The sequence below is a fragment of the Hipposideros armiger genome, unplaced genomic scaffold (genome assembly GCF_001890085.2).
Source record: "Hipposideros armiger isolate ML-2016 unplaced genomic scaffold, ASM189008v1 scaffold_69, whole genome shotgun sequence".
NCBI lineage: Eukaryota > Metazoa > Chordata > Mammalia > Chiroptera > Hipposideridae > Hipposideros > Hipposideros armiger.
Window position 1 is genome coordinate 2,386,829 of NW_017731419.1, and position 17,764 is coordinate 2,404,592.

The window sequence follows — 17,764 nt, forward strand, 5'->3', positions numbered from 1 at the left end:
GGGTGTGGGCTTGGTCCTGTGGGCGAGGTGGCAGGTGGTTCCCATGCGGTCGCAGGAGTGGGAGGAGTGGGGACGTGTGACCCTTGAACTCAGCTGTCGTAGAGGGGGCAGTCGTGGGGGGTGGGAGCCCGGGAACCAGGAGGCCTAGTGCTGGACCCAGGTCTGCTTTGAGGCACCCAGTGTGCTTGGGCAAGTTACTTCACTCACAGGTGAAAACAGTGGTCCCTACCTGGCTCATGACCCTTGCCCCACTATCCTGGGCGTTGGGGTGTGTTTTGGTGACGTCCCAGAAGATCAGGAGACAGGCTGCCCGCCGCACAGCAAATATATGTTCATGTTCATGGAGCACGTTACGTGCTAGTACTTAGCTTTGAGCTTTGGGGACAAATACTCCACTTTACTGAAGATGTTAAGTAACTTAGGGGACACTGCACGTGCTGTAGGCAATTGGAAGGGGCCGGATTTCAATTCTAGTCTTAGAGGCCCAAATACAGACACAGGAAGGCTCTCCTCTGGCCCCAAGGTGGGCAACTGGACACAGGGGCTGAGGTGGGTAGGCGCCGCCAAGGGGACTGGTTTGGTCACCACACAGCTGCCCCCAAACGCCCAGGTCTTCCTGCTGTTCTCAGGAAGGCAGGAGGCGCTCAGAGCAGGCAGCTGGGAGACCTGTGCTTCCATGATGCAGAGGCAGTCAGCGCAGGAGCAAAATGTCCAGGACGGAGGGAGGGAGACCAGAGGAAGGAGGCGGCTCCTCCTTCACCTGTGTCCTCAGGTCCCCATGCGTGCCACGTGGGTGGGAGCGTGTCACACACACCCACGCGCCCACAGCCACCTCCCCCCCACTCCCGCCCCGGCCGGGCCCATCTCCGTGCCTGTGGGTGCCTGGCCTCCACGGGCCACGTCGCCACCACCTGCTGCTGCATCCCAGGGAGAAGGGAAGAAGCACCTTCGTGCCTCGCCATATCCGTCCTCGCCCAGCTAGGACGCCCCATCCTCCAGGGCCAGGCTGAGGCCACATCGTCCCCGGGTCCCCTCCCCAGCGCCGGGAAGGAGGTAGAGGGAGGAGCTCCGGGCGCAGCCGCCTGCCCTCCCCACTCAGAGGCTCCCCCTCCCCTCCCCTCCCCTCGGCTGCCGCAGCCCCGCTCGTCGCGCGCGTCAGCGTGGGCTCCCCGGAGCGAGTCGCTAGGTAACGGGGCTGGCTCCGCAGACCCGGGCCGGGGAAGCCCGCGCGCGGGGCGTCAGCAGCGGCGCTGTGGGACGCAGGGATCCTCCTCCCTCCGGGCCTGCAGCCCCCGGCGGGCATGCAGCCCCCTCCCAGGATGCCTTAACCTTCGCCCTCGCCGTTCGCCGCCGCTGGGGTGCCCCTCCCTTGCAGGGACCCAGACGCAGCCAGCCCCTTCCTCCTTCCCTGCTGGTGCGCTCTGCTCTGCGAGAGGCCGGGCGAGCACCCCACCGCCTCAGTCTCGGTGGTGGCTGGTAAGCTGCGCTCTGTGGCCAGGTCCGGGGCGGGGCGGGAACAGGGGGCGCGCCACGAGTGGGGCAGCTCCTGCCACCACGGTCGCCGGACAGGACATGTGCTAAAGTTTCTGGGGCTCGGCGCCCCGCTGGGCGCGCAGCGCAGGGCGCAGCGGCACGGTGGGTGGGGTCCTGCTGGTCGCCGGGCGCCCCCGGCCCCCACGGGGCGCAGCCCTGCGTGCTCTCACTCTCTCTCTTTCTCTCTTTCCCTCGGCGCTGCCTCCCCGAGGTCCTCCCGCCGAGCCCCCGCGCGGGGCATGGGGAGCCCCGGGGCGCCGCCCGGAGACGACTCGGCTGCGCGCACACCTCGCCAGCAGCCCGCTGACAGGGACATGAGCAGTGCGAACGGGGTCCTGCGCCCCGCGGCCAGCCCCAGCCGGCGGTGGCCAGCGGGTCGGCGCTGCCTGGGAGAATGAGGCAGGAGCTGGCCGCTGCCTCCTCTCTCTCATCGTCCTCCTGCTCGCCTTCCTCCGGCTCCAGTGCCCCCGGCCCGGGCCCGGCTGTGGCTCTGCTGCGTGCCCCGCGCGCCCCCCGCCCGCCTCCGGATGCGCTGCTCGGTAAGCCGGGCCCTCTGCCTCGGGAACAAAGCCCCTTCTCTGGCGCGGGGAGACTGCCTCCGAGCCCCCTCCCTGGCCCCCACCCAGAGCCTGGAAGCCTCAGGGTTTCGCGCTGAACCCCTCTATTCCTCTGTTCCCCAAACCCTGCCTAGAGGGAGGCTGAACTGCTTGGGCACCTTCTAGACCCGATGCTTTCCTCCGCCATGGGAGAAGCAGATGCAGGCTTGACACGCAGGCAGGAGACCTGTTTGGTCTGGATGAGGATCTATGCATCCTGGGTCCAGACTCATTTGCGTGTGTGTATTGGGGTGGTGGGAACGACTCATATATAGGAACCCTGTAATGAGGATCCAGGCTGTGCTGGCTAGCGTGCCTCAAAACCACTCGAGGAAGTAGGTTTCCTTCCTTCCATGGCTCAGATTTGGAAACTGAGGCCCAGAGAGGTTGGTTAATGACTTAATCAAGGTCATGAGGTCAGGAAGTGGGAGAACAGGATTGGAACACAGGGTAGTCCTTCTACTTTTTTACCCACCTGATTCCTTGGTAACACACACCTGTCCCATTTCTTCTGCTTCCTTCAGGAGTTATTGCATGTGTGTGAAAATACTTGTGTGATGAGTATCTGCCGAGATGAAATAAATGGCTGGTAGCATCTGTGTTTTGTCCACCCCTCCCTCGAGCGTCTGCTGACCCCTAAAGTGGACTGTGAGTGTGAAGCTACTTCTGTTCGTGTGGAAGGATAATATGTTCCTCTGGGTGCTGTCTCTTCTGGGATCCTGTTTCTCCCAGGCCTCGGAAGGGAAGGGAAGGGAAGGGAAGGGAAGGGTGGCGATTAGGTCCTCCCGTGTGCCCCGTCCATGCTGTGTGCCCAGCACATGCTCAGCCTCAGAACCACATCCTCAGCCTCTCTATGGGGGAGGACGTGCCCAGGCTACCTGCCCCTGGTTGTGGAAGGCTTGGAGATGGTTACTTAACAGGCACAGGGGCTGATCCCTGATGGCCACTGGGCAGAAGCCGACCCTGTCGGAAATTTTCTCTTGGTTCGCATTTGCCAACCCTCCATGTCAGCAGTTCCTCACACAGCCCAGAAGCAAAGGAGAAGGTATGTCAGTGTAGACATGAGTCCTTCTGTTTGCCCTCCAGCTCTCTGGTTTGTGGCTTTTAACTGTTTGCTAAGTGGATTTAGGTCGGTCCTGAAGGGGGAAGCCACACGGAGTCATTTGGTCCTGGTCTGAGCGGCGTGTCTAATCGGTTGAGTCACCAAGCGTTGGGCTTGGTTGTCTGCATAACTTGTACAGTGTTGGTGTCAGAGCAGGGAAAGCCCCTTAGCAAGAAGAGACCTCAGTTTCCCTGTTCGTAAAAGGAGTGGTCAGCCTGCATGTGCTCTCAGATCCCTTCCAAGTAAACAATTCTACGAGTCGGAGAAGCGTGGGTTATAGGCCTGGGGTGTGCGAGCTGATCAGACACATACATTTGCACTAAGAGCTCTGCACTGAATAGGTTGTTGATTTCCAAGAAGAGGATGTGATGGGGAAGGAGGTGCGAGACTCAGGTTCCACCCAAAGGAGGTACAGTCTAAGCAGTGCTTTGGTGGATTATCTATGAAATTATTGTGGCTATAAAACGCCCCATAGTGCCAGATTGGGGTTATGGGATAGGTGAGGCATTTCATTTGGAGAGATGACACTGCCCCTAAGAACTGATGAAATTCAACACATCAGCCAGATGTCCAGCTGGCTACAAAGCCACAAGCTGCAGAGCCTGCCTGTCTCTTACAGAAAGAACCCATCATCGTTGGATAGGTAAAACCCTCTCATCTTGAACAATTAGGGCATGTAAATAAAGTGATTTTTAGACTTTCCGCACTCTGTTGTTTGCTGGTTATATTAGTGATAGGTGACACCTGGCTAAGCACAGACAGAGGGACTGTGACAAGAAAGGTGGGCCACGAGGATGTTTAGACCCTGTCTTAGTCTTTGCCTGTTGATTTCAGCTAAATTCATCAACTTGACCTATGTATGGGTCCTTAATGGGGTTGTCATAGGTCTTTTAAAGATGTGGATTAATGAGCCTTTTAAAGTGTTATTGAATCCCAAAGGAAATGGGCATGCCTCGTTTTTTTCCCCAGAAACTAAGCTCCCTGGTTTGGTGACTGTTTGAAATTCACAAAACCAGAGCAAAGCTTTCATTTTTGACAAGCTCATAGGGTCTGCGAATGGCAAGGAATGCATCTTGTGTGGGCGCATTACTCTCCTTGTGTGTTTCAACTGCTCATGACGAACTGGTGAGGCTTTGAATAAAAATGAGTGCAGAGAAACAATCTTCATTAAGTTACTTTTGAAAATGATAATGCTATTACAAAAGGACGGTTTTGAGGCCATACTACTGTAGTATGTATTATGTGGTATGTAGTATAGTAGTATCATACTACTGATGCCCAAAGCCGGATTGCACAGTAAAATATTACTCCCACTCCTGATAGCTAGTTTGGAATTCATCAGTTCTCTCCCATTTATTCTACCCCCTGCCCCAGCATGAAAATGTGCAATCAAGAATGAATTCTCCCTTTTCAAGATTGCTTTGTCTTAAACTCACTTCTTTTCTGGAAGATCTCAAAAGCGAAGCTCTTCCATACCATACATATAATGGCCTCATGTTAAAATATGTTTTGGGCACCTTAGATTTCTTTTGGGAGAACAAGAGGGGTATGCCAAATGAGTAGCAACAGCAAGACAGAGCCCTTGTTGGCATCCCATTTCTAATTCGGAAGTCTAATAAACCCTTTTGATGGGAACTTACGTGCCCAGCACTGTGAGAACCCAGATTTAGTGCTGTGGCATTTATGCAATGTTAAGGGTGTACGCAGGCACCTATGGAGGATGTAGAAGAAGATGACATCTGCCAGAGGCCAGGAAACCTGGGAGTTATTCCTGACTCTGTTGTTAATTGGCTTTGTGACCTAGGACAGGTTATTCCCATTCTCTAGGTCTCAATTACATATATGCAACGAGTGTGTATGTTTGCACGGGTGTCTGTGTCTACGTGCACATGTGTAAATTAGTACCAGGCGATCCTGTTTCACTCTGAGCTCGAAGAGTCCTCAGACTTTGGATGCAGCTGGTTATTAATAGATCCAGAATGCTCCGTACTCTAAGGTTACATAACATTTCCAATTAGACAGCTATATAAACAGTAAGGAACAGGTCATTATAAAAGATGCTACTTATGACCCTATGTGGGGACTCTGAGTGCGTGATGAGAGCTTCCATCTTTAAGAGCTTCCATCTTAAAGGTGATTATGCCAGCTTCCTCATCAGGGGAAGTGCCTTGCACCGTGGAGGCTCAGCACACGTCTGAGAGGGCTAGGATGAGCTGTGACCCTCTAGGGTTTGTGTGGCAGAAGCCGCAGGAGCCATTATGTAATGTGGGTCAATGGGGTAGAAGGAACTTGACATTCTAGCTGTAGAGCTCCAGGTCTGGGGACTTGGTGGGTTTTGCCTCCGTCTCAGGCTGTTCCTGGAAGGTAAAGAGGGGAAGTATGTAATTACTGTTTGCAGTTGTTTTGAAAACGGAAAGTACTTTAATTAGAGACATGAACTCAGCTGAAGCTGAGAAACAGTGAGAAGTTCGTAGATTTGGCAGTGGCATTTTTGCTGGGCTCTCTGTGCAGGCTTCTTCCTTGTAACACTTAAGTATTCTGTTGTCTGGGGTGAGGTGTCCTAGCGAAGCTGCAGTCATTGTCAGATAAGGAAGGCAGAGAGGAAATGGTGGGAGAAAGGAGCCTCTACTCCTTAAACATTTTGTCCTTGTGACGGCCAAGTAGAGACTATTAACCCCGTGTTCTAGATGGAGAACCTGGGCTCCGAGAACAGAAGTGTGTTGCTCAAACTCCCACAGTTACTGAATGGGAGAACCAAGCATGCTTTCAAATGCACTCTCCTAGGGTTTTAATCACTCCACGCACACCTTGTTTCTACTGCTGCTGTAGTGTGTCCTTCATCCCACATTTCTAAGTAACACCATGGCACCGAGAAAGCATACAGAGGGTTTGACGTGGGTAACGTACAGATCTGGCTATCAACAGACTTTTGAATCCTCTGGGATTTCTTTTCCCTCTATGTCAAATGTATTAGATTATAAAAATATTCAGAAGTAAGTCAACTGTTACCCAAAAAGGGTGAGTGTTGGTAGTGCTTTGGGGAAGCTAAAATAACTCCTTTAGGTCCTGTGTCTCTTGGGAGGTGATCACAAGCTGACATGTGGAACGTTCTAGAAGGCCTTGCTAACCTGCACATCTCGAAAAGGGCCACAGAATACAAGTTATGTAACAGAAGCTTTTGAAAAGAGCATGACAGCTCCTCCAGGATGCCACACAGGGATCAGTCCTCCTCAAAATAACAAACTAGAGAAGGAAGTTGGAGGAAACACATTCAAGAGCTTCAATGTTCACCTACAGCTCTTAAGAATTTCCAGGACTTAGGAGGAACTGTAGGCTTTAAAGAACTTTTCAAGCCACTGAACAAGAGATGCTGTCCTATCAGACATGTCGTGTGGCCTTTGGAAGTCCACCCACATTGGTACAGCTGCTGCTGTTCTTTGCCGAGAGGCCTACACATCTGGACGAGTGTCATCCATACCCAGGACAGAACATTCCAAGATTCTGTTTGCAACACACAATTTACAGAGAGTCCTAGGACGTCACTGAAACCTCCCGTCCTTACCTTCTCATAATGATACTCAAGCTGGTTCTCCTGGCCGGCAGTTTCAAATCCCCCCAGCCCAGATGTTGGCCTTGGCCATGACACTTGAGTGATATCTTAACAAACAGGACCCTCCCTCCACCTGTCTTGGTTTACTAAATTGCTTATATGCCAAGAGCTTCAAGTTTCGTGATAGGCGATTAACAGGAAAAGGCAGAGAGGATGAGTTGGAAAAAAATCAATTGTGATTCATCTCTCATCTCTAAAAATACCAAAACACCCTAGCAGCCAGCACAGTTTTTTGCTTTGGTGAATCAGAAATAACTTCACATGTCCCCACTGAGACCCATAGAGTCTGTACAGTTTTGCCCCCAAATCTTGAGAGAGCCGCTGCCCAGTAGCTTCAGCTCTGGGCCAGATTTCCAGCACAGATGGATGGGAGAAAATGCAAAAGTAGCCATCCAGAGGCATGGGAGGGAGGTAAAGGCAAGAAGGCAGTGAAATCATGGCTTCGGATTTGTGATTGCTGTGAACAGCTATTTGGACACGGCAGGGAGAAATTATTTACTGTCCATTCCCACCATCAAGAATCATAGAATTTAAGCATGTTTTCATCCTGTCTTCCTGTGTGGCTTATGACAAGTGGAGATGGCAGTTGACATGGGGTTAAAAGCCTCCACCTTCGCACGTCCTCCTGCTGGACTAAGAGTGGTGTGTCTTGGTATTTGCAAGGCTAAATGCTTCTGTGGACGAGCATTATTGAAACTTTAATCACAAGGTCAGATGGCAGTGTTTGGGATGAACGATGTATTCCCAGTCGGTTCGGTTTCTTAATAATCTGTGATGAGCTGCTGTGTGTACCTCATTTAGCACCCCGACGCAGAAGAGCCAATCGGGAATGCCCAGTGCCTCTCCTTTTCCAGTCATCCTAGGTTTTCAGCCTATATATACTAATATAGCCTGGGATCCTGAACAGTGCCCTCTTCATTCTGTCACAGAAAACCCATTCAAGTTCATATTGGCCTTGATGTGACCCCCCCCATAAAGAGTTTTTATTCCTTTTAATATAGGAAGATGGATGATAACGACAATCATCTTTTCATGATCAGTATCAGCAATTACTTCTGTTTTTAAATAAAGTGAATGTGCTTTGAGAGCATAATGCACAAACTTAAAATGATTTATGGATGCATACAGCTTTTGTTAACTTGCTGAGAGGGATTGATTGAATAATTCTAAAAAAGTGAGCCCAGCGCTGCCGTGTTAAGTCCTGAAGGTGGAAATGGAAGCCCACACCCTGTGTCTTCTATATGGGATGCAGGATTGGAAAAATACACTTGGTTTCTAAAGGCGAATGTTGAGACCTTCCTCAGTTGGTTTTATCGACAAGATCAACATTGCGTTGGTCCGGAAATTCCCCATAGATGCTGATACTGCTGCTACATGAGGACTAGTTGTCCCCAGACCTGCTCCCGTGGAGTCTGAGTGCTGTTCTGTCCACCTGTCCAGGTGTGGAGCCATCTCCATCAGGGGTATGCCTTCCTCTGGTCCTGCCTTTTCACTGAGAGCCATTCCCATCAATCTTCCTTTGACGGACATTGGTTGTCAACAAATATACAGATCACCAGCTCTGTTCTAGGCACTGCTGGGCCTTGGGGCTACAGTAGTGGACAAAAGATAGCTGCAGTGTGTCCATACATGGCTCTTGTTACCGTAGACCTGGGATGTCACCAACTGCCCTTTTAAGGGTCCCTTAAAAGCCTGGAGAATTTGGCCGTTTCAATGGACAAAGGAAGCTGGTGGACAGAGCCCAGGCTGGGAGCCAGGGGCCCTGCTTGTCAGCTCTGCCACCTTCTCTCTCGTCTCACCTAGGTGCCTAGGGGCAAGCTGACACCCCACCCTGGCCCCCTACTGGTTTCCCTGGCTGTCAAGTTCAAGGATTAGGCCATCGTAGTGTTTTTCCAAGTGTAATCTGAGGACTACTTCTATGAAAGCATCCCGTGAACTTACTAAAAGACAGATTCCTGGGCCTTACTGTATACCTGTTGAATCAGAACCTCCAGGTTAGGGGCCTGGAGTCTGTATTTCTAACACTGTTCCCAGTGATTCTCATCTCTGAAATTTGAGAACCACTGATTGTCACAAAAACTGGGAATGCTGCTTCCTGCTCCCAGATAGTCACAATATGCCCCCCCCCACTCCATGCTGACCATTCTCTGTACCTCCACCCACCACCAGGCCACCCAGGCCACCCTCATCTCTCTCATAACTGCCCTTTCTACCTCCTCTCTGTCCTCTACACTCTGTTTTCCAGCGGGCACCTGGAGGGAACCTCGTAAGGGATCCAACACTCCTCTGCTCAGAGCTCTCCAGTGCTCCCTCTACCCCTGAGAGCAATGGTCAGTGACATTTTGAAGGCTTCCAGGGCCCTGCACAATCTGGCCCTGGGTCTGACCACCTTTCCTACCACCTTGCTCCTCCCCTTCTAGCCACGCTGGCTTCCGTGCTGGTCCTAAAACCCACACAGGTGTCAGGCATTCACTCTGTGAGAGCCCATGGGACCTGGAAACTGACAGCAGGGTTTTCCAAGGGTGGAGAGCAGCCCTAAGGAGCTGCCACTTTCTGTGCCCCCACTGCTTTGGCAGCTCGTACAGACAGGTGCAGATAGGTGCTCTTAAGCTCTGTGGGGCAGATCTCAGCTTCCAGGCCCTCCACCATAGCATGAGTTGTCTCAGGAGCAGCCCTTTAGCTCTGGGTAGCATGTTATAGGGTAACTCATCACGGGACTGGATTGTCAAAGTGGGTCTACAAATCTCTTTCTGAGGAAGTTTCTAGAAGTAGGTTGAACCTCCTCCCCATCCTTGGGCTGCACAGTTCCTTCAGCCACTGTTAATCCCAATGCTTCTGCCATCCCTCCTTTCTCTTCCTTCCACAAATGTTTGTAGAGCACTGGCAATGTGCAGGCACGGTGCTAGGCTCCTCGACACACCATTCTAGGCCTCTGGGGGAGCAGAGCCCGCTTGGTTTCATCTCTGACGTCCGCTTTCATACAGATGGAACAGTGAGACCTGGACCGCAGTCCTGGCCTTCACCCTCTCCCGCTGAGGAAGGGAGCTCTGGGCTGTTTATCAGGAGTATCTCTCTTGGGGCCTGGGTTAAGCAAACTGCACTTAGAAATATTGATCGCATGATGAGCAGGAGAGAGAGAGGGACCATCTCATAAGATTTATCTCCGAGGCGAGCTGAGTGCATAACTGGGTGTAGATATATAAGATGTAAGGAGTTTGGTAGACGAGATACGTGGTCCATACATGGCACTTGTTTGGGTTTCCTGAACACAGCCAGCCCTGTAATAGATCAGCATGAGAAAGGCCACGAAAACTCAGACCCTCCTGGGTCCTGCCCATTGCAGATGCTCCTTTGTGAATCTTACGGAAGGAAGCGTTTTCCCTCAGCGTTGGTCTTCATGCAGATTTCTGCTGTGGACACCTTGAACCAAGCCTTCACTGAGAGGCTGTCAGGCAGGGTGGTGTGGAGGATGAGGGAAACAAGATGTTTCAATGGACTCGGCCGGTCAGGGGAACGTGTTATGTAACTACCTGTAGCTAATTAGAGTGGCTGGCATGTCCTGAGAAGGCAGAGGTGGGAAAGACGGGTTTTGATGGGGGAGGTTGGAGGCACTTGACAGGAGCCTGGAGAGATGAGTAAGGAATTTGTCAAGCAGAGGCTAGGGGGAAAGGCATTCCAGGAAGGAGGGAAAGTGTGAGCAAAGCAGAGGGTGGATGCTGGGGACAGGTGAGCAGGTGGTGGTGTAGCACCATGGAGTCTGTCTGGGGAAGCACAGGGTTATCTGTCCTGCCTGATGGGAGGGGGCCTTAAATGCCAGGTTAAGGTGGTTCCATGTCTTATGGTGATGGAGACCAATGGCAGGTGTTTGAGTGAGGGTGCTGGCTTTAAAAGGATAGTCCTGTTGCATGCTTCCCCTGTAACTCCTGTATTATGCTGAAGATGCGTAAAATGTACAAGAAGATGTCCTGTGCAGGATTGCGCTTGACTGGCTGGGTAGGACCTCCAGGCCTTGTTTCTCTGATCGCCCTGGTTCCACTTGTCTGTATCTGTTGAGGGATCTTCCAGGCAGTGCCGCCCAGACCCAGCTCCACTGACCCTCCTGGGGTTGGGAGGGGGAAGTGAGGTAGCCGCTGGCTCTGGCACTTGCTGCCCAGCCATCGTGGACTCTGGCCAATAGGAAATGGAGCGGGCAGTGTCCCAGCTTGATTCACCGAGCCATGGGTCTCCCTGCGCCTCTGCAAATGCATTCAGGCTGCTCCTGGCCTAAAAACAATGCTTCCAGACCTACATCCACAGCTGAGGAAATCCAGGGCATGCATTTGCCGGCTAGCTTCCCTGAGCTTCCCCCAACAGCCAGCTTACTGGGCAGGAAAGGGGGTCAGTGTCAGGAACCAAAACACGTACCTCTCTGTGACCATTTGCTTTAAAATTAACATGCCTGGCAGGGCAGGTGACTTCTGCAGAGCTGGCAGAGTGCATGGGACCTGAGGAAGACTGCCCCAGGGTTTACGAGTGGTTATACCACCTCTGTCCTTGAGTTCTACCTTCACATTGCTAAGGGGTGGAGAGACAGAAGGGGAAAACACATGTTCCATGGGCCAGTGGGCAAATTCTTAGCTGTTTCTGGGGAGTTTGGCCCTGGCAAAGAGACTTCTTCAGGCCTGGTTGACTGCCAAATTGTGCCAAGGTCAAAGCTGCTCAGGCAGTTTGAAGAGCTGCTGCCCATTGTGGAGTTCACCACATCAGAATGTAGGCCAGGGAAAGGAATGCAGCTCTACCCACTCGTTGGCCCCTTCTATAGGCCAACAAACCGAGGCTCAGAGAGATGAAGCAACTGGCCCAAGGTCGAACAGTGGGCTAATAGCTGAATGGGGCATCAAATAATCTGTAATCAGTCATGACCTCTGAGGCTGGCCAATGCCATGTTGGCAGAAGTCCACGTGGAAATGGACAGTTTGTACTCACACCTTCTTGCCACCAACCAGGCACGGAGGATGTGGCTTTCTCCTTGTTCCTTTGCCTTTCCTCCTGGAAGCCAGCCCCAGAGCCAGGTCCTGGGTGACCAGAGTTAGAAGGGGCTGGGCATGACCCTACACCTCTGGCCCTTTGGTTGCTCCTTTGGTTGGTAACGCTTGTGTGGATTTTCAATGCAAGGAGAGAGCATATCAGAGCAATTCAGAATGGTTCTCAGGATCTAGGCATGGAAAGAAATGAGGCTGAGGTCTCTTTTTGGAGCTCTGGATATCATGAAAAGCCCCATAAATTGTCCCGGGAAAGCCTATCACCCTGGCTCTCAAGTACCCAAGTTTAGCCCAAAGCTAGGTCTCTGCCTCCTTCTTTCAACTGTCTGTTCCCTGGATCTCAGCACCATGGACAGAGCTTGCTTAGCTTGGGTAGTTGCCTCTAAGCATCTGAAGGAGGGGTGTAGTCAGGCCTGGCTCTTCTAGCTCTTTAGTCTCCTTCTTAAAAGTGGGTTCTCCCAAATGCGTGACAAGCTGCTGGCAGTCCTGCTGGCTGACTTCAAAACAGTAAAACCTTCAAGGCTTTATTAGGCAGATATGTAAGTACAGTTCCCATTCATAAAACGTATCCGTCATAGCCCGACGCAATGTGAAGGAATTGTTTGCAAACTTTCCCAGGCTATCACCTCCAAACTTGGTAAATATATGTATTAGATAAGCAATCTTGAGAGACCCATACGTTATTGCATTTTGGGACAGAAGTAATCTGCCTGCTGGCAAATTTCACAGGCTTCACCACCTTATTTACTCTTCTTTTAATGAAAGAGAAGAGCAGAGCTATGAAAACGGCCCTCATGGGGTGGGATGCTAAACATTTTGGAAAATGTGTGGGTGCCATGCGGAGATTATTGTGAAGACATTTTGAGTGTCTGACCTCAGTCCCTCTTGTGTTTTCTGGTCAAGGACCTAGCACCTCCCAGACTGGAACGGCAATTCCTTCATGAGGTTCTGATGGCTGTCACAGCCACTTCCAGGGGCCATGTGTGCCTTATTTTAAACTATTCTCAGGGTCAAACTGTGGAGCATCTAATTCACTGTGTGGTTCTTGGACAATTTGCTTTGGTCTTTCCAAGCCCTGTTTCTCTTCTGTACGTAACAGAAGCCATCACAATAGCAATTAAAGATAGTGATAGCTTTTATATATTAAGTGCTTATTCTGGGTAGAGTACCTGTGCTAAAGAAGTATTTCCCATGGATTATTTCATTTAATCGGAGCAACAGCTTGATCAAGTAGATACTTTTATTATCCCCATTTTACAGATGAGGAAGCTAAGACACAGAGAGTATTTATTGCTGCATGTGAAATTCCTCCAAATGGTGCCTTCAAATGCTAGTCGTCTTTTATTTTGTTCATGAGTCCAGGGGCTGCCTGGGCTCAGTTAGGTGGTTCTGCTGGAGACCTCAGGTGAGATGGCAGTCAGACTGTGGCTGGGGCTGGAATAACCTGGAAGGCTTCCTCGCTCACCTGTTTGGCCCCTCGGGCTGGGAAGATGTGCACACAGCCTGGGGGCATGGGGAGGCTGGCATAGCTGGGGCTCCTCGGAGCTCTCCATGTGATCTCTCCAACATGATGGGCCAGGCTAGCTGGACCTCCTACATTGTGGCTCAGAGCTCTAATGCATGTATCCCAAGAAAGAGTAAGCAGGGGAGGGTGTGTGTCTGTCTATCTCCTTTTATGGCCAACCCTCGAAAATCACAAAGGGTCACTTATTGCATAGTCCCTTCCATAGAATCAAGTCACTAAGGTGGACCATGTTGGAGCCCATGTTGATAGAAGGAACATCGGAGACTTTCTGGCACATTTTAAGCCACCTGGGAGAGCTTAGGTGACTTACACAGGGTAGACAGGGGAAGGTAGTAGAATGAGGTGTGACCCAGGTGGTCAGACCCTGAGCTCACCCTGTCGTTCCTCTGACAGTTTTAAACACTGAGTACCTTATACTCACTGCAGAAATCAGAACCCCATGAACACCCGTACTCCTCCCCGGGGTTCGCTTTCAGGTAGCCTCCCCAAAGGGGCAAGCAGAGCGGTGCCAGAGCCCAGGTGTCTGCGCCTGTGCTTAGCCCCGCCTCCTCACCTGCTCTTGCCTCTCCTCACCTCCCTCCCTTTCACCAGGGCCATGTTCTCACTTCCTGGGGCCCCCGGCACTTTGCCTCTGTGGGCCCCTTCCTCCATTAAACGGTATCAGAAATGATATCTTGTGACTGAGTTGATATAAAGATACACATTTTAATATTACTCATTATAACATTCGTTGTCTTCTAAGTAAAGGTTCATTTTTTTTCCTTCTAGTTTTGAAAGAAGCGGAAATGTTTTCATGGGCTCTGGGCACTATGCCTGCTGCGTCTAATGGAGGAGTTAGACCAGCCTCCCGCCTGACCTCCCCTCCAGCCTCCTCTCCCTCCTCTCCTCCCCTCCCCTTGCCTGCACTGCTCTACTCTCTATTCTGGTCCCCACTTTGCAGGCCATGCTGCTCCCCCTGGACTGAGCCCCCCGGTTCTCATCTGTATCCCCTGAGCTAGTACTGAAGCTGGAACGAATGTTCCCAGTAATGCTGGGTCTCCTCGCCATCCTGGCCTTCACGGGGCAGGCCTATCTCATGATAAGGGCCTTAAGCAGAGACTTCCTCCCACGAGCAGTCACCCCTGTTTGGTTTCTGGCTTGTCTTTGAAAGCAGAGCCCCCGAAGGTCCTCCCTTCTCGTTCCCATGAATGCTTTAGAGAGGTGGCAGCACAGGGAGATGGCTTCTATCGGGGCTGCTGCCTGAGGTCGTGCATCCTGGTTAGCACATGGAGTAGCAAGAATCAGACACCCCAGCCAGCTTATAATCATCCTCTCATCCATCTAGAAACTTCTTATTGAGCGATTGCTCTATGCCAGCAAGACCCACCCGGTCTCTGTCCTCATGGAACTTAGAGGGGCAGAAAGAAAGAAAAATTGACCCATGAATTATTATAAGCAATGGGAGATTTTTGATAAGGAATCAGCATTTCATGGAAACCAAAGCAAGAAGTCAGTCTGGCTTCACGAAGAAGAAACAATCACTGAAAAATCATCAGCAGCAACCAGGACATCCCCGCTCCTCTCTGTCTGAAGCCCCAGGTCTGACCATCTGGTACCTCCCCCCACCCCAGGCCCCACCTCTCAGCTTTGGCCTTCTCTTCCTATACCTCTGAGCACATGGCCAAATAATGGTCACCCCTGTATAGCAGCATCAGCCCTACATCTGCTTGATTTCACAACCCACCCTATCTCCATGGGGGTCTAGATGCCCAGAAGAGAAACCGAGTGACCTGGCCTGAGTGGGGGGCCCTCTGGTCTGTGGCTGGGTCGGTAGATGTCCCATGGAAAGGAGAGCTGCCTCTCCTTGGCTGTATTTGGGGTGGTTCCCCAAGAAGGGTGTGCAGCGGTGGGAGAAAGAAGTGGCATCTTCACTACACCCTGTCTCAAAACCATTTTGTGGTTTGGAGTTGCAGTTGCCAGCCTTTTGATGTCATAGGTGAGGGAGTTTGTTTCATCGAGGAATTGGCGTGAGATTGCCAAATTTCAGTGTGCCCTCTGTTACCGCCATCACAGGATAAATAAGAAAAACAGGAAAACCCTAATATTAGAATTTTCAAAAATTCATTATTTTTAACTAATTCATTTAATTAAGTTTAATCCATCAATCGATGTGTATTCTTGGATTTTTCATTTTGCCAAAGACAATGAAGACTTTGGTCGTAGCCCTGACCTGGTCTGTGGGTTCACTTTGGAGACCCACGGGTGTTAAGGAACCCAGGGAAGTCACTTAACAATAATGACAACACTACAGCAGCAGTGAACTGACCTGAGCCAGCACTGGGCCCAGAGCCTGGCGTGTGCTGTTGAACCCTGAGTCTCCTACAGGCCACGGTTACTGTGTCCACCTTATAAAGTGGAGAGGATGAGGCTCAGGACGGTCACGTGTCTTGTCCAAGGTGGCACAGATAGCAAGAGGAGAAGTGGGATTTATTCCAGCTTGTTGACTCCTGAAAAAGGGCCCTTTTTGGTGAGGGAGATGGGTGGGGTCCCATCTCTAGCAGAGGCAAGCCTGTGAGATAGGTACGCTAATGGCAAAATGGACAAGCTGTTCTGTGTAATGGAGGGGCTCAAGAAATTTCCCCGAAGAGGTGTTGACTTAGGCCTTTAAGAACAGAAAGGAGGTACTGGCGGGGTTGGAGGGGGGCAGACACAGAGGCATGGACGGAGTCTGGGAGACCGTGGGGAGCCAGGCAGGGTTGGGGTACAGGGAAGCAACATGACCCAGTCTGTGATTTAGAAAGATAGCCCTACTGACAACATGAAGGCTGGACCAACATTTGCGAATTAGAAATTTGTTCTGGCAAACACTTTTAAATAGAGCAAACGTTTGGCTTATGCAGATATATTCAAATGGACTGATTTCTGAATACACATTCGAGTTTGGAAGCTCTTCCCTTCTGGGGCGGCCGTGAGAGTGACCTGGACTTCAAATGTTGATTTCTTTCTTGGAGAAAACCGCTGGCTTTTAGAATGACGTCCACCCTCTTCCACGGGACCAATTCATTCATGGAGTTTGTTTATAAAGCTGTTTCACGGACACAGAGTGGCCGCTCTGTGGGGAGGTGGGCAGGGCTTAATGGCCTGAATGACAGATGAGGAGAGGCTCAGGCCGCCTGGGGAGGGCACCCAGGCTCTCACGGGTGGAGCAGGAATGTGGAGTAAGGCCTCTACTGCTAAGTCCTAACCCCACCGACTTCATACCAAGTTCACAGCCCTATGATGCACAACACGTGCAGCAGAGGTCGTGATGGGGGGGAGTTTCTGGTCTTGACTCTGTTGTCATGTGTCCTTGCTGAGTGCTGAGTTCCGTGGGGCCACTGCAACAGTACCACAAGCTGGGTGGCTTCAAACGACAAAAACATCTTCTGGAGGCCAGAAGTCCAAATCACAGTGTCGGCAGGGCCCTGCTCCCTCTGAAGGCTCTCGGGGAGGTTCCGACATTGCCTCTTCCAGCTTCCGGTGGTGGCCGGCCATCCTTGATGTTCCTGGGCTTGTGGCTGCATCACTTCGGCCTCTGCTTCTGTGGTCACATGGCTCTTTCTCTGGGCTCTGTTCCCAAATCTCTCTTCTTTCTCTTGTGAGGACACTGGTCCTTGGAAATAAGGCCCACCCTAATCCAGTATGACCTCATCCTAACTTGACTACATCTGTAAAGACCCAAATAAAGTGACAGGTACCAGTGGTGAGGACTGGAAAATACCTTTGAGGGGGGCATTACACTGAGAGACTGCTGGGGGCAGAGGCGGCTCCCTAGTGGGCAGTGCCTTCAGTCAGAAGGCTCTGTGAGTAGCCAGTGCTGTCTGGCCCATGGGGTCTCACCTGTCCCTTGCACATAACCCCTGTGCCCTGCCGGGATGGGCGTGGAGTCAACTGCTGCCAGCTTGGAGCTCATGAGGACAGGTTGTGCCTCTGTGGCATCTGTTTGGGAGGCTGCCAATGCCTGGATGCAGTGAGTGGGTGGCAGCTTGGGCACACTGTGTGTTCTGGGAAGCAGGCTGCCCGTGGCTGGCGGTGGCATCGTTCCTCAGGGCTCCAGGCAGCACCTGCCACATTGCTTGGTCAGGGTATTGTCCTAGCTTCAGGGCCATTAAGGGGCAATGTGTTTGGGAAATCGGCACAGAGCTTAGACCTTTGAGCTAGTCTGGTTCTTTTCCCTACCACGTCGCAGACACCTCGAGGGCATGGACATTTGGCCACCTCTGTCTTCCCTCTGGCTCTGTTTCGGATGCGTGGCAGCTGCCACATGTTTGCAGATGCAGTCGCCACGTGGCTGGTGCATGGCAACTCAGAGATTCCCCTGGGTGAGTCTCTTCACTTTCTAAGCATCCTGCAGGGCTG

General features: G+C 51.7%; 1 long non-coding RNA gene across 1 annotated transcript in view; it reads left to right on the forward strand.

The window, feature by feature from the left end:
- Positions 1 to 1,103: 1,103 nt before the first annotated feature.
- Positions 1,104 to 17,764, forward strand: part of LOC109382725 (uncharacterized) — a 45,698-nt gene continuing 29,037 nt past the window's right edge. The window contains exons 1-2 of the long non-coding RNA XR_002123971.1: positions 1,104 to 1,476; positions 1,745 to 2,072. This is a non-coding gene — a long non-coding RNA (uncharacterized LOC109382725). The remainder of the gene's footprint in view (positions 1,477 to 1,744; positions 2,073 to 17,764) is intronic.